A 17,104-nucleotide genomic window follows, 5' to 3' on the forward strand; every position below is an offset into this window, starting at 1 on the left:
TTTTATCTGATGAAAATTTCCATCACAGGATATTTTGGGGTAAAATTTCTCAATTTATTTTATTTTTTTATGAAGTAATTCAAGCATATATTTCAAACTTCAAATTGCACAAAAGACTGGGCAGTGAAAAGTAAATCTCTGCCATTCTTGCTCCACTGTCAGCCAGTTAGCATCCCCAGAGACAAATACTGTTACTAACTTCTTTTTTTTTTTTTTTTTTTATTCTGGTACCATATATACAACTTAAAATTTCCCCTTTTAACCACATTCAAATATATAATTGAGTGCTATTAATTACATTCACAATGTTGTGCTACCATCACCATCATCCATTACCAAAACTTTTCCATGGTCCCAAATAGAAACCCTGTGTATTTTAAGCCTTAACTCGCATTTCCTACCCCCATGCCATCCCCTGGTAAACTATATTCTAGATTCTGAAAAATATGGAACACTTCATGAACTTGCAGGTCATCCTTGCACAGGGGCCATACTAATCTCCTCTGTATCATTCTAGTTTTAGAATGTGTGCTGCCAAAGCGAGCACAGTTACCAACTTCTTGTCCTCCTTCCCACAAAAGCTTCAGATGTAGCAAGACTAGAGAGGCCACAAGTTAATCACAATTTGATAATTATTATAAAATAACAGTGAACCTTCTCACTGTAATCTCAGCTCTGTTGCTTATTAACTTGGGCAAGTTAATCTCTCTTCTTCGATTTCCCCATCAGTATGATGGAACTAATGATAGCCACCAGGCAGGACCGTCAGGATTAAGTGAGGCAATGTACCTGCAGTGAGTTGAAAAGTGTCCCCCCGAACATTCAGGTCCACCTGGACTCTCAGAATGTGATCTTATTTGGAAATAGGATCAATATAAATGGAATGAAAGATTGAGGTAAGATCATACTGAATTACGGTGGGCCCTAAATTCAATGACTGGTGTTCTTAAAAGAAGGGAAGTGAACACACAGAGACACATGGAGGAAGGCCCTGTGAAGATGGAGGCAGAGATTGGAGTGATACACCTGTAAGCCAGGGAATGCCAAGGATTGCTGGGAGCCACCCAAAGGTAAGGAGAGCAAAGAAGGATTCCTCCCTGGAGCCTTCAGAGGGTGTACGGCCCTGCCCAGCACCTTGATTCCAGACTTCTAACCTCCAGAACTGCAAGGGAATCATTTCCTGTTGTTTTAAGACACTCAGTTTGTGGTAGTTTGTACAGCAGCTCTAGGAACTAATACAGTACCTAGAGTGCCGGATATACCCCTTGATTTTGATTCTAGGAAAGCATAACCTTTTTTCTATCTACTTGCATTTCAAATGCAGAAGACAAAGTTAGGTTACTTCAGAAGTCTTACCAAGCTAGGAAGAAAGGATTCAATAAACTATATATAATGAAGAAGTTTGTGTCATCTGTCTGCACAGCGCTATCACTTTCCTATTCCCAGCCTTGATGAAGCTGATTGGCCTTCTCCTGAATGGCTTTCACTCTACTATTTGTTCTCTTTAAAATGCCCAGTCTTTTAATCTTCTCCAAGATCACTTCACACAACATAAAAGTCAGATGCCTCCCTGAAATCCACTGCTTTCAAAGATTTCATGCAGATAACATTATTGAGAGAGTAAGAGAGGAGAGAATTTATTATTTAATAAATATTGATGATGCAACTAAAGTGTGCTGGGCACTCTACAGGTGACACAGAACTGGGCAAAACACAATAAATATGATGGTGCCAAAGACTCCCCTACTTAGGGACTGTTGGTATTCAAGGAAATGTTTGGTCTTCTGAGACCTAGAAAATCATTAGTCTCACTCAGATTTAAGGTTTCAGTTATAAGTAAAAGAAAACCCAACCTACCAACCTAAACAATTAAAGGAATTTATTGGCGTACATGACTGAGAGACAAAAAAAAAAAAAAAAAAAAAAAAAAAGGACAGCCTTTAAGAAAGCAAATGGCTCCATAACGTTAACAAAGACCTAGTTTCCTTCCATTGCTACACTCTATTTTCCATGATGTTATCTTCCTCTAAGGCCAACTCCCCCAATGGTCTGAAGTTGGTGGCCAGAAGCAACTGGAGCTACATGCTTCCTTAGTTATATCTAATAAAAGTAGGGAGTACGTCTGAGGCAATGCCCATGGATTAGAAAGGAATTTTCTTTCTCCAAATCCCTTAATCTCATTGTGTCTAATTGATTCGCATGCCTACCCTGAACCTATCATGGACAGGGTGATGGGTTCTGCTGTGATTTCGGACCATAAGGTCTTCTCCCTGGAGTTGAGCAATCCCACCTAAACCATGCTGGAAGAGTCAATGTTTATTTAGAACGTGGAGAAAATAGAAGAAGAAACTTAGGTGGTGAGGTGGGATTTCTCAGACGTCAACTAGAGCTCTCATTACTGCTTCTCTCTGTATGTCTGTTCCATGTGGCTCTCAGGCTGGCTCCATATGAAAGGCTGCTTCTTTGGCTTCTCTCATAAATTTGATTTCTACCTGTCATGGGACACCTCCCACACCAAATATCTGTGATCCTACAACTCCAATCCCTGTCACTCATCTATGACTTCTGTGCCTTAGTTCAAATTCTCAAGAGATATAATCTAATTGGTGTGGCCTAATCTATGAATTGGCTCTCAAAATCAGGCATCCCACAACATTGACCCAATCAGCTGTAGGCAGAGGGAAGGATCACCTGAAATAAACACGATGACGAGGCCCATCTGTTCAGCTGGGGTTGTGGGCGGGGACAGACACTTTCAGAAGTGGATGTGGGCAGAAAGGCAATTATATACTTCTCTAACTAGAGAAATCCCAGGAGTGAAGATGAGGCAAAGGAAATGGCACCAAGTTAAAAGATAAAAGAAAAGCTGCCACCACAATTCAAAATTAGACTGCATGACTGATTATAGATGTTTGCTTTAATCACTCTTTTAGCCTTATAATCTCTGAAATTTGCTTTACAGAACACCAAAACCAGTCTTTGAGGAGAAACATTATTGAAGAAAACAACCTTGATCATAAATATAGATACCTAAAATGATATTTATGCTCATTGTATCCCAGGTACTGAAAAGTGTCAAAGAACAGCTAAATTTATGGATTTTTGCAGACTTTTACTTCCTCAAAATGAGTTTAAACATGAAAGGGGCTATTAGAATACCCCAGTAGAATTTCTCCAACAAAACTTAATTTCACTCTTAAGTAAATTAGCCCATCTTCACCTCCTGATTTCCAAAAGGGAGTTAGAGATTTCCAGTCTAACTCCAGATCTGCTCACTAGGAAAATGGAAATTTTTTAGTTCTCCACACACCCATGGCTGTTCAAGGAAAGAAGTGTTGTGTGGGTATTATTGTCAGACAACCAAACTTCAGCTGGGACAAAAGAGGAACACAGAAACCCAGACTGTTAAGAGGTTTTGATCACCCTTTTATAATGACCCAAATCAGCATCTGAAAGGATGCTATTTTTTTTTTATTATTGTGGCAACATATATACAACACAAAACTTCCCATTTTAACTAATTCCAAGCATACAATTCAGTAGATTTAATTACCTTTACAATGTTGTGCTACCATCAAGCCATCCTTACCAAAACTTTTCCATCACCCCAAACAGAAACTCTGCCCTCATTGAGCACTGACCCCTCTTTTCCTCCTCCTGCCACCCCTGGTAATCTGCCATCTACTTTCTGGCCCTATAATTTGCATATTCTAGTTATTTCATATAAGCGACATCGTACAGTACCTGTCATTTTGTGTTTGGCTTATTTCATTCAACGTCATGTCTTCAAGATTTATCCATTTTGTAGAAGGTATCAAAACTTCATTCCTTTTTGTGGCTGAATAATATTCCACTGTATGTATATACTATATTTTGTATATCCATTCTTCCATTGATGGACTCTCGAGTTACTTTCACCTTTTAGCTATTGTGAATAATGCTCTTATGAACATTGTTGTACAAATACCTGTTTGAGTCTCTGCTTCCAGTTCTTTTGGGTATAAACCTAGAATTGAGATTGCCAGCTCATAAGATAATTCTGTTAAACTTTTTGATGGATACTATTTTAAGCTTGAAAGAAGTAGGGAAGGGATTCTCCCTAGCCTCCATAAACATGGGAATGGATTAAGCTGATGGCCCCCACCATGGTGTAGAAATTGAGGTGTGGAAATTGAACTGAATGTTTTCTTTATGGTTTTAATACTTGAATTTGAGAACACTTTTCCTAGACTAGCCCAAGATATTAAAAATAATATAAATAAAGTTGAACTAAGGAAAATTAGCCTATGGCTAATTCTAATGTTAGTTAAAAAGCTAAACAATTAAACAAACAAAAACCCATAGCTGGTTAAGGCTAAAGAAGCAATTAATAGTTGAAAGAAAGGAGGGGAGACTTTAGACAAAAGGAAGAGTGGAATTTTTTTAATCAGCATTTCATGCAGCAGCTCCACATGACCTTCCCATTTCTCAGTCTCTTTGATTTGTGGAAATAATAGTTATGCAATTTCCACACATTGTGCTCCAATCACAGCATGTAGGCAACAATAAAAAGAAAATAACTAAACACACTTGAAGCTGGAGATTTTGATAAGCTTTTCTTTTCACTTCACTAAAGTTTTTAACATGATATTTTTCGAAGGGAACTGAAATATTCCTCTGGAGCTTTAAACAGATGTAACTGAACACAACAGTGTTTCATTTCCTTAAATGTATCGATGGCAGCAAAGCTGGTTAATCTAGTGAAAAATTAACCAAAAAGAATCTATTGGACTATGAGAATTCCACAGTTGACAGATTGTTGGCCCTGCTCTTAAAAAAAAAAAAAAAAAAAAAAAAAAATCCATGCCGTCTGTTTACAAAAGATGAAAAATGTTGGAGAAAACTGTTTCCCTTAGGGCATTAATGCTACAGCCATTCAGAGAGAGGTCTCTGGCATTTCCAATAAAGGTTTGGTACAAGGAATGAGACACAGTTATCAGGTCTGCACAGTCACTGGCTGAGAAAAACAAAGATGAGTTCTTCTGGTCCCTATTTTCCTTTTCTCTTTGATCTTCCAACAGTTTATTTATTATTGTTGTTTGTTTTTTTTAAATTTGGCACAGATTGTTTCATGAATTATCTTGTTTCCCATTTTTGAAGTACTTTTTATTTATTTATTTATTTTTATTAGTGGAGACTAGTTTCTAAAGTGCTCCACCCCCACTACCTGTTACTAAAATGGGGGGCTGCAGCTTGGAGGACACTCATCAGTTCTGAGCTCAGCTTCGGTTTGGATGGTGAAGGGCAGCAGCAGAAGGAGATAGAGGTGCAGATTTGGAGGTAGGTGACAATACAGTATTTCAAAATAAAAACCGCCAAGCTGAGGATCAGTGATAAATTTTCATATGCTAAGTGTATCTGAAGAATACACTAACAATTTTAATTCTCTCAGAGGGATTTCTTCCCTGACAAAAAAAATCCTGGAATTTCCCCTCCTTTCCCAGTCACCTCTCTGTGATTAATCATGTGCTGGTCACTTGTCACTAGATGGCATTAGGTGTAGTTTTTCCTGACAGCAATAACCAAATTACAAAGTTACAGTTTGGCCATTTTTTGGTATTTTCTTTTCTGGTATGGATCTAGAAATTCTAAATCTCATTCTGGATATCTGATCTTTTATTTATAAGAGTTTGGCTTTGTAAAATTTGTATATTCTTTGAGATTCTTTTTTCTTGGTGGATTTTGCTTTTACCTGAATCCAGTAATTATTAGCGTTAAAGGAAAAATAAATTAGTTCTTCTAATGAATTTTCTTCCAAGTCACATACACAAATGTTTGCTTTTAGAGAATTTTCAGAAATAAAATAACGTTCAACATATCTAGGGTAGCTACGTAGAAATGCAAGCAGAAAAAAAACATGAAAAGTTGCTTTATCTAAGCATGGGCAGTTGAAATCTAAGTCACAGAAAGTGTTGTTGTTGAAATAATATAAAAATGATCAGTTGAGGCTTTCATAAACCTTTGAAATTTATAAAGGAAATTAACAACAATAATTAAGGAAAACTGGTGTAAGTATAATATGAGTTAACAGTCACAGTCTTGTGTTCTCCCAGACATGACAAATGATTATGACCATTTCTTTTTTTTGTTTTCCAATAAACTTTGTAGAACTGGCGAATGAATTCTAACAACTATGCTGTCAATAAAACAGGATGTGACTTCCTAAATTCTAATTATGACAGTAACCTGAGAATGTCTAATAATAATGGATGATAAAATGTATTATTTGGAGTGAAGCTAATAAGATAGATGACATGATAGATAGAGGACTGGTAGAGAGACAGATAAATGAATAGATAGCATCTATGAAAATAATTGATATTTGGAATAGCTGTCTTAAAACTATAATATTGATCTTCTATTTTCATTTAATTATTTAATATCTGAAAAAGTATTTCTCTGTTTCAATTTACTTTTTTATTTTCTTTTCATTCATTCATCCACAAACATTAATCGAACATCTACTAGAGATGCAAAGATAAATAGGACACTAAATTTGCCTTCAAAGAGCTGTTATTCCTTTATGTTGTTAAGTATTCTTAAAGTAAATTTCAGAATCAATCATGGTAGAGAGAGAAAGAGAGAGAGAAAAAATATGTAATGCAAAGAATCTTAGACTAGAAGACAAGATAAGTGGTCTATAGCACAGCTAGGCCATTAACTCATGCTGTGAACCTGAACCTTCCTCATTGTAAGTTCAAAGGAAATAATTCTATATAAAAGTGCTTTGTAAACTGTAGAAAAACTTTTAAAATATAAAATTTTTTGAAGCTTTTCATTTCTTCCTATGAGAATCTCACAGTTTTCCTTAATAGAATTTGGATCCTGCAATCAAGTGCTTCCTCCCTTTTAATTTTCCTTTCTGTTTCAAAATTCCAGCTGCATAAATAAAACCCACTGAATTTCGAACTCACCTTGTAAAACAAAAAGTGGACAAATGTACCATGGTCTTTGAGAGAAAAAGGTGGGAGGCTAAAATAAATGATCTTGTGATAATTTTGGACTCTAAAACCTTGTGACTCTGAAAATCACCTTTATCTCTTCTACTTTGTTATTTTTGCAGCTTCTCTTGGTTTCTGCAAATGAGAAATGGAATTTCAAACAAATTCTGTTACAATAATACATGTGGGATAAAGAGAGGTCCTGCGAGTTTCATTCTGGTCCTAAGTCTTTGACGATAGAATAAATTTAACCAAAGACGGTTCTAACTCATTACCACATTAGGAGATTTGGTACAATACCGTCTAGTCTTAGATTAGTTCAACAGCTCTGCAAAATAATTATTTTTCTTTAAGGTGAGCCATAACATATTCTACAAGGAACTCTGAATCAAAATGATGTTAAACCCACAAAGAAAGATACACAAAAAAGTGTCCTTTGTTAAATCTATGACTGCTTTTGCATGCATATAGAGGTGTTTGTCCTAATCCCTTGTCCCTTCATCTAGGGATTTTGTCTTCCAGTCTTCTACTGTATAAGCTGTATTTGTAGTACAATGACAGTTTATCATTAAAGATAAGTTTCTAATTAAGCATTTGGGCTGAAAATATTCCCTTGCAGAATATCCTCCTTTGAAATAGACTCATTTCATTAAGAAAAGAGAAAAAATAGCTTGAATTCATTCTACTTGTAAAACATTTATGCCTATCCTTTTTGGAATGATTAGTTTTTTTCTAGAATATTTGTTTGCCATCAGTTATAGGCCAGGAGAAAACCTGGAAGATTGAAAATGAATATTTAAGGCCAAGATACTTACCACGGTATTTCTTTCTTGGCCTTCCCTTAGGCTTTTATATTTATGACATTTTTCTCTTTGTTTAAAATGCTATTTCAAGCCAACAAGTGTTATAAGAATGATTTAGTGGTGTTTGTACACAAACACCACTAAATTCAATTCTCCTCCCCCAATTTCAATTCAGTTCTCCTCCCCCAATTTCAGAGACCACAGCACTTTGTACCATCAATATAGTGCGGTAGAAAAGATGGCCTTTATCATGAAAATGTATGAAAGTGCATCCACATTTGGCCATGGACAAAACCTCCTTGGAAGGAAGCAGAGAGTTTTGTAATTTTTTTTTTTTATTTTTTTTATTTTTTTTATTTTAGGCAAATAAGCTGAGGTTTTTCTCTAAAAATAAAATGTCATTTCATCAGTACAGGTCATTTTTTAGCCGTGTGTGAGAAATGATCACAGACGCTCATAAAAATCTAGAAGGAACTGAATGTTGTTCTCTTCTGAAATGGCAAAATATTTTTCCTTTAACTGCATTTTAAAACAAAAACAAACTACAACTTTGCTTGAAGAGAATGCAGGAAGCCATATGGTCCCACCCAGAGTTCCTGCATTCAAAAGGTCCTCATAGGGAAGAAGGTTCAAGTAGCTTTTAAGAACGTGACTTTTATGTTTCTGCCTGCTAACAATGGTACTTCCTGTTTTGACCTCCAACCATACTGAGCTAGCAAGAAAGTAAGATTATGGACTCCTCCTTTTTGCATAGTGAAAGGCATTTATACTCCATCTCACCCTGTGTTTAGAGTTCAAAATGAACTTTATCGCTATTCAAAAATATCCATTGATCTATGGTCTTCCAACAAGGTTGGAAAAAATCAACAATATATAGTTTTGTAGTCATGAGCCTGGTATTGAAGTCAACAGAAGTGCAATACTGCTTGTCTCAAATGTAAATGAAGCTACATAGTACCTCTAAATTACCCCTGTGTTTGGCTAAGAATTACTAACAGCCCTTAACAGATTCAGGACTCAGTGACTGCCTCCTTTCAGGCCACCTTCTTTCAAAAAAGACGGAAAAAGAAAGACAGGAGGAAGGAAGGAAAGAAAGAAGGAAGGAAGGAAAAATTACAGTAGAAGAAGAAAAGGCAAAAGTAGTAGTAAGAGACCATCACTTCAAAGTATAAACTACTTGCAAACTGATTAAATAATCAGAACACACGTTTACACATTGCTTCCCCAAATCAGAAAAATGTATATTTTAAAGCAAATCTAATACAATTTAATATAAAACAAGTCAGAATATCAGAATATTTTTTAAAATGAGATTAATGGAATGCTAAAGATATGAGGATGACATCAAAATAAATAACAAACATTTTAGAAGGTAATATTCTCAAAAATCTTCCCTTTCATAGTCAATTTTTAAATGCTATGACATACTGAAAGAGGGCACTACTTAAAGCGGAGAAATTCTGAGAATTACAGTTTATTAGAAATGAGAATATCTTTTCTTAACAAAAGGAACAAGTGTTATCTTGGAATTTATCCTTCAATTATTGGGAATGTTATGTATTTCTATGCCATAGAAAAACATTTTGTTCGCATTCTTCCCCAAACTCAATAAAAATCTTCTTTAAATATGAATGCATATAATGTCAAATATGTATGTATAAACTTAAAGCATGTATGCATAGATATAAAAATAAATGTTTTAAGAAGATGGAAATGACTACTCTCTCTTAAATATTCCAGTAATTGGGATAAAACCAGTAAAAAATAAGTTCTCTCACTTATTATCATTAAAGATTTATGTACACTTTTTTTGAAAATAAGAAATACGTATGTTTCAGATACAAATTCTAGATTGCTACACATACCAGATGATAGTAAAGCAATAAAATATTTGCTAAAGCAGAAAATAAGCAAACACCAACAAAGGATGCTACTGGTGTAGCTAATAGCAGGGTTATTAAGACTGCCTAATCCCATTTGCAAACATGTAAAACTTGATGAACAGATTAATGAAAGATAATAGTGGGAGATCTGAGATAACCAAGATAATTTGAAAGCTCCATTTTTAGCAGAATGCATTCTGGGGAAAAAAGTTTTAGATGCAGAAGATTTTCTGGCACAATAACTAAACAGATTAGGCTTTCTTGACTAATATGTTTATAAATTTATAAAATTGATATAACACTGGGTAACTTTCAAAAATCAATGTTTTTTCCTCTCCCGTTAAACAATAAACTTTGTAAAATAACTTTGCTCTAAAAATTATCATTCGTACATGCCTTCCTACAATTCTTAATTTGTGTTTTTATATATTTTCCACAAGTTAACAATTAATAAATTGATACTCTTGAATCATTATCAAGCTCAGTCAGGTCAAGAAATCAGACAATAGATAAGTTTTTAAAAATCTTTACACATAAATATATAATGTGGCTATGATGATCCATCAAGTCCAAAGAGATACTCAACATCCAAAATTGCCTTTTATCTATAAAAATCAATTGCTCAGCAGGTCCAGTTTTAGAAGGTGAGTGCTTAAGAGCAGGAATGTGGGAGGTAGACATTCTGACCTTAGGTACAGTAGCACCATTCATTGGTATCCCTAGTAAGTCAGACCAATTTACCCCCATGAAAACCTCAGTTTTCTCATTTATTAAGTGGAGATAATGGTAGCACTTACTTCATACGGTTATTCAGAGGAGCAGATGAGGTAATGCATGTGATGCACGTAGTGCAATGTCTGGGACAGAGTAAGCATGCTACAGTAATCTAAATGTTTTTGTTGATGATGGTGATGCTTATTCTCCAAGGGTTTTACACTTCCTCCCGAGAGAGTTCTAGTCATACCTGAACCTAAACCCTGCTTCTGTGTTCTCCTTGAGAACTCAATTTCTACACAGAGGTTTAAAATGTTAAAAATCCGCTTTCCTGTTCCTGACACCTTCACACCTCATTTCTTAAGGAGGCACGTAGATTTGAAGAAAGGAAAAGGAGGTTGATCCTGAATATTTGGGAATTACTTCAGAAGAGGGAGAAGGCACAAAGCCAGCACTGTTTTCTCTGACACTTGTTCCCTTTACAGTGAAATCTACAAACCAAATCCTGAGAATCATTACATAAAAGGTGTAAAATTTGAGGTAGGTTATATCTCAGGTGTGAAATTGTAGCCCAATGGAATTTGAAAAAAATTGTAAAGTGAGGTTTGGAAGTTTAGGAATTTATGAGCTGTACTAAGGAAAACAAAGAAAATTAATAGGCTATAGAAGTTACAAAAGCTAGAAATACACAGTGATTTAGATCAGATGGGGCAACCACTGTGATGTTAATTGAGACCTACAAACACCTTCCAAAAGGCCCAATGGGTGGGAGTATAGGAAGACTTTACACTGAGGCTCAAACCCTTTTGACCACTCAGCTCACTCCCCCCACTTCCATCCACCCCTCCCACCAGGATAGGGGAAGTTTATTTAAGAGACAGCAGAGAACTGCATCCTTTTTCACTGGATTTAGAGCTTCTTGGAAAGTTGTTGGCAGGGTGAGTCTTCTGATGTTCAACCAATCCTAGGCTTAAGGCATAATTGTTACTGAGGCCGAGGAAAGGATAATTAGTGCCTCGACACGGCTGTGTAGTTCTGTACCATTTAAACATGTGAACTTGTTGTTGGGACTGGCACTAAACCAGGATCCAAGGATGACAGAGTGTTTCCAGGGTATTATGATACATTTTGTTGAAGACCTAAAGATTGTGAATCTCTACACGATAGAAACTTGACTATCCAAGGAGAAATTTTGTAGCCTTTGATCTTGTACCCTTCCCTCTTCTTCCAAACCCTTTTCTCATGTTCTTATCAGAGTAATAAATCTAGGAACTACCAAGTATAATGAAGAATATATATGTTCTGCACAAAGAAAATCAAATTATTGATGTTGGTGCATGCAAAGGGATTCACAATACAATAAGGAACAAGAAACAAAATTGAGGTGACTGGTTCTTTGACAGCTGTCCAAGACTAAGCATTGTTAAATGTTCCTCCCAGGTCTTATGAGTTAATAGGGTGGTCCACACAATATTTGGGAGCAGTCAAATAAGACAAAGACTTTAGGTTTGTTTTGATCCTCTCAAGATTTCTTTCAATTCTGTGAATCCAGATTCTAGGATGATGCAGAAAGCTGGATATATGACATTATCTAAGGCGATGTACAAAAGTTCAGAAGAGCTGTGTGTATGTGTTTTAACTGCCCCAAGAAACTTTCGATTCAGATTAAAAGAAAATGGTAACAACAACAAATTTAATTCCTCCTATGTGAAATATATAATTTTCTAGCCACAGGTTGTGGTACATATGTATGCTGGTTTAAAGTTTGAAGCCTGACTAGTTTAGATAACATCACAGTAATTTGCATAGTAGACACACTACTTCAGTTAACAACTTGATAGTCTGAGGCTGGTGTGTAATTTGATAAAAATATAAGCAATTTGATCAGCAAAGATTTTTAGGCTGATAAGAAAATCAAACTAGAAAATAGTTAAATCAGTGAAAAACATAAAATTGTAATGAAAAAGATATGCTGCTAGCATGACCTTATCTCTTTCAACTGACAAAATACTTGAATCATGAGAGGGAAAATACTCTAAAAAATTAAGGGAGAAACTGAACACACAAAAATTTTCCTACCCTAAGCTAATCATATGGAAGGAATGATTCATATTGCAAAACACTTTTGTGAAACCGTGAGATAGTATATTACATGAAACTAAAGGGAAATTGGGAAGGACAATGGAAAGTAAATGCAGAAACATTTCCATATAATATAAATTATGCACATAAAAATATTTTGAAGCATGTGCAGTTTTCATAATGCTGGTCTTAAAAGTTGAAGAACTAAATATAACACAAATATAAATGTGTAGATAAGGTCATTAAATAATGTTTATGATTCCTGGGGAACAAATACTGAACTTATAAGATGAGTAGCAATTTTTTTAAATCCTGGTTTATTTTACGTATTCTCTGCTGAAAATACTTTGTGCTCTTAAAATTTTTTAATATGTCGCACCTTGAACTTAGCTGTGCCAATGGTACAAATTTAAAGAAGAAAGAAAATTACTTACAGGCCCAGACTGGTCAGTAGGCTTATCAGGTCAATGCCAAATGTGAAATGTGCTGAGAGGTGTCCACTCCCAGGGATAGAAATTCAGACTCCGGGCTATTAGAAGGGTGGAGGTGTGAATTTACTCCATTGGTGCAAACCCTCTTCCAACTTGAAATACTCTCAGCTCCCCTCTGTAGGAGGCCCATCCCAAGTTTAGATCTCTGAAGAACCACTCTCTTACAAGATATGTGATTTACAAGGTTAGGAACTTAGGAAGAAATAGTGACCAGGAAATGGAGGTCAGGTGTGACCTTACAGTAGCCTTTGTGAATATTTTTCCATCCATTGAAACAAAGCAATAAAGTTAGCACACTAAATAAAACTAGTATCTGTGACATTTTACACATCAGAAATAATGTTTGTTGGCTTGGTTTTCCTTACTGTACCTTGTATGTTAAAAACTTTTCAGGCTCTCAATTGCAATTGTATGGAATTTTAATAAGATTTTGTTCCAGATAATGTGAATCTTGAGGAGTTTTTGTTTGTGTTCTATTAACAAAAAGTCAGTTGATTGCACCTGTGGCTTCTTACATCTGCAATCAATGAAGGAGATTGCCTTCAGCATTGAGAGAAGTCTCAGCCAATCAGCTGAAGCCCTTAAAGGGAGAACTGAAGATTTCAGCAATCAGAAAGAAGAATTTGTTTCTCAAATTTAGCCCTCCCTCTTCTCTTGGGGAATTCATAGAAACCTTCATCAGAGTTCCCAACTTGCAGCCTGCCCTATGGAATCTGGACTTGCCAATCCCCATGGTCATGTGAGCCAATTCCTATGATAATATGTGTGTGTATGTCTGTATGTATCCTGTTGATTCTATTTCTCCAGAGAACCCTAATACAATAATAAATTATGCTAAACCCTGACCCAGAGATGAACTATTTGTGGCTCACCATCATCCTTAGCCAAATACTGCCATTATCAGACATTTTCATTTGTGCTAACTGAAGAGATGGAACATGGTATCCAGGCTGTGGAAATGCATAGTTTTGCTTTTGACAGGAAATCTGGTTTGTGTACAAGTAAAATCAAATGAGTCCAAGAGTGTTTACACACAGAGTGTGTACTGTGGAATTGTGTAGGAGAAGAAAGATCAGGTCCTCTCAGATGTCAAGGAAAGCTAAGAGAAAGCCTGGTGTCAACGGTTGTGCTCAAGAAGAAGTAAAAATTTGGAGTGGAGGGAGGCTTGTGGACTCACCATATCAGCAGTTTCTGTCTGTTCTTCCTCCTTGACTTTAGATGCCCAAGTGGGATGGTGTCTGGGATGGTGAGGAAATTATCTTTGGGTTGAACAGAAAAGAAAGATTAAATCAGAAGGAACCAATGTTCAGAGTCTGCAAAGCTGTGAGCTACTCTGGCCAGGACAGCCAGGTCAGTCTTTATCCTACCCATGCTATGCTTTATCTTACTTCCTTCACCCACCAAAGGTACATAGAAAAGGACTGAACTGTTATAGTTAGATTCCAAACTCTTAAGTTAAAACAGAGCAACCTTCCAAAATGAGTTGCTGGTTCCTTCTTGTTCAAAGGCACAGATGGGCATGTAATGCTGTTAGAGTGGGATGCCCAATATTTTAAAACATGGCTAGATTTGTAATCATACCCATCATGCTAAAACACACACACATAGTACTGAAAAGTCAAATCAAAACTACTCTCCAAAGTAAATGCTGACTTCAAGATTTTTGTGACTTTTCTTTCCTTGATTGCAGTCATTTAAAGGAAAGAGAGAGTAGTTTCTTTTTCCAGTCTCAACTTTTCAAAGAAGAAAATTGAAGCAGAAAAGTTTAGCACTGATATTCCTCATGGTGGGGTCCAAAGGGCAGGATGGGGCCGTGTAACAAAAGTGATGGAAATAAAATGAAACCCTTGTCACTGTTTTCCCAAAGCTAATCTGAGCATTGCCATGGTAACTCACCAAGGTATAAGACTGTTGTGAGCTTCAGGGTTCAATTTTGGGTTACATTCTTAAAAGAGGATATCAAGTGCTTGCAAGAAAATAGTGAGTGAAGAAATCTTCTGGAGTGGATCGAAACTGATTTAGGATTTTCATTTGGACTTGAGATAGATTAAGTATCTTGGGAGAAAAACAACCAAATGGTAAATCTTTGCTAAGCCTCCAGGGAAAGACTCATACTAGATAGTAGGGATAAAAGAAAGAATTTGAAAATCAAAACATTTGGAACAATTTAATAATTTAAATAAGTATATTCTTATAAGAATTGAACATATAAGGGAAATTGCTCTCAGCTATCAACTTCTCTTTTGTCTTGGTGTTACTTTGAGAAGTCTCCATTTCATTTGATTCCATCCTTTTGTTTTTCTATATTCTTTTTATTTGTAATTCATTGTTACTATGTATTTTAGCTTCATATAACCTTTTCCCTTTCTACAGAAAATTCTAAGCAAAACAAGTTTCATTGTAGCAGTTTACTTTCATAACTGTTCCTTATAGAAACTAACTATATGGGATTCTACAACAAAATTTAAATCTAGTTTTTTATTTGAGCATGGTAGTATTTTAGCCTGCCTCTTTGGCTTCTTAAATCAGAATACCATATCCTTGGAGCAACAGGGACACCTAACTGGAGCTTTTGCTTTACTAGAAAATTTGGGGGCAACAGATTATGGGAAAAAAATGTCAAATCCTCAATAGTTAAGACAAAACACAAAACTTAAAGGACATTTGATGTTTGTGGCAGGACAACATCACACCACACAGACTCTCCCAGGATTCTCAGTATTAGTGAAATCTTAAGGAAAAGTTTCACAAGCCACAATTCAGTGAGTCTTTTGTTGATTCCTAAATAGTGCAATAGTCAAGTGACCCCGAATTACTATTTAATTATTGACATTTGGTTTGGGGCATTTTGACTTGTCTTTTTACAGCAATCACAAGGTACAGTATGGCTTTTCTAAGTCCAGTGAAGCAAACTATAGCCTATAGGACCAAATCCAGCCCTGCACCTGTATTTCTAAGACCCAGAGTTAAGAAACAATTTCATACTTTTAAATGGTTGAAAAAAATAAATAATAAATATTATTTCATGACACATGGAAATTATATGAAATTCAAATTTCAATGTCCATAAAAAAAGTTTCCTCGGAACTAAGCCACACTCTCTTTTAAGTACTGTTTGTGCTACCTATAGCAGAGGTGATTAGGTGCCACAGAGACCTTGGGCTTGCAAAGCCTAAAATATTTACTATCTGGTCCTTTACAGAAAAAGTTAACCCACCTCTGATGTGAGTCATGATTCCCTCTATTACCAAGTTGTAGCCTGGCATATCTGATTATAAAACATTGATCAAATTACATTAACATCACACTAATGAGTGCTGGGATTGATCCTTTGTCCTGAAATAGAAGCCTGGAGTTGCAGAGACCACATTTCTCAGTGGGAAGACTGACAGGAAGATAAGATACACAAAGAGAAAGGAACAAATAATGTGACATTTCTCAGCAATTTCTTCCAAAGAAAATAAAAAACTTTTCAACAGTATTTGCTGTTGGGTTTTCTTTTTCATATCGGAAACTAAAATGCTCTGATTCCAAGCATATGGAAACTGTGGAGACACTCCCTCTTAATCAGCCTTTTTCTTTCAGAGAAATTGGTGATCTGTGTATGCAAGTTCAAATTCTAACCTTACTTGTCAAACTTCCATCTATGAATGTGGGAAAATGACAAAAGGAAGGATTTTCAAATATTAAGCCAACCTTCCAGTTCTTGATGTATTTCCTGATTTATTGTATGAGAAATGAGTTGGAAAGTATTCTTTCTGGAGGAGTTTGTATAGGATTGGTATTAATTCTTCCTTAAATATTGAGTAGAATTCACCAGGAAAGCAGTCTGGACCTGAAGGATTTTAATTACAATTTCAATATATGGGACTCTTCTGAGTTTTTTTAATTTCATTTTTGAAGTGTGTCTTTCAAGGAATTTGTCCATTTTATCTGTGTTTCCTGTGAATTCATTCATCTTTGATTGCTAAAAAAGCAATAGCAATAGCTTTCTGGGCAAATGACCAACTCCCCTGCTTTAAATAGAGGAAAGTTATTCTTTTGAATTAAAAGTCCATTAGTGATAAACTTTGGATATATATTTCCTATGTATCTACTTGTTAAATCATGCTTTGAAAAATATTACCTTTTTGTATATATTTCATAATAAG

At 35.6% G+C, this 17,104-nt stretch overlaps 1 protein-coding gene and 1 non-coding gene across 2 annotated transcripts in view; one reads left to right on the forward strand and one right to left on the reverse strand.

The window, feature by feature from the left end:
* Positions 1–440: 440 nt before the first annotated feature.
* Positions 441–547, reverse strand: LOC119545078. The gene has a single exon (XR_005219054.1). It is a non-coding gene; the product is annotated as a U6 spliceosomal RNA (small nuclear RNA).
* Positions 548–5,259: 4,712 nt separating this feature from the next.
* SLC39A10 (solute carrier family 39 member 10) overlaps positions 5,260–17,104 on the forward strand; it is a 184,673-nt gene continuing 172,828 nt past the window's right edge. Inside the window, exon 1 of the mRNA XM_037850660.1 lies at positions 5,260–5,319. The gene's annotated coding sequence lies outside the window, so the exon portion shown is untranslated. The remainder of the gene's footprint in view (positions 5,320–17,104) is intronic.

The sequence above is a fragment of the Choloepus didactylus genome, chromosome 9, assembly GCF_015220235.1.
Source record: "Choloepus didactylus isolate mChoDid1 chromosome 9, mChoDid1.pri, whole genome shotgun sequence".
Classification (NCBI taxonomy): Eukaryota; Metazoa; Chordata; class Mammalia; order Pilosa; family Megalonychidae; genus Choloepus; species Choloepus didactylus.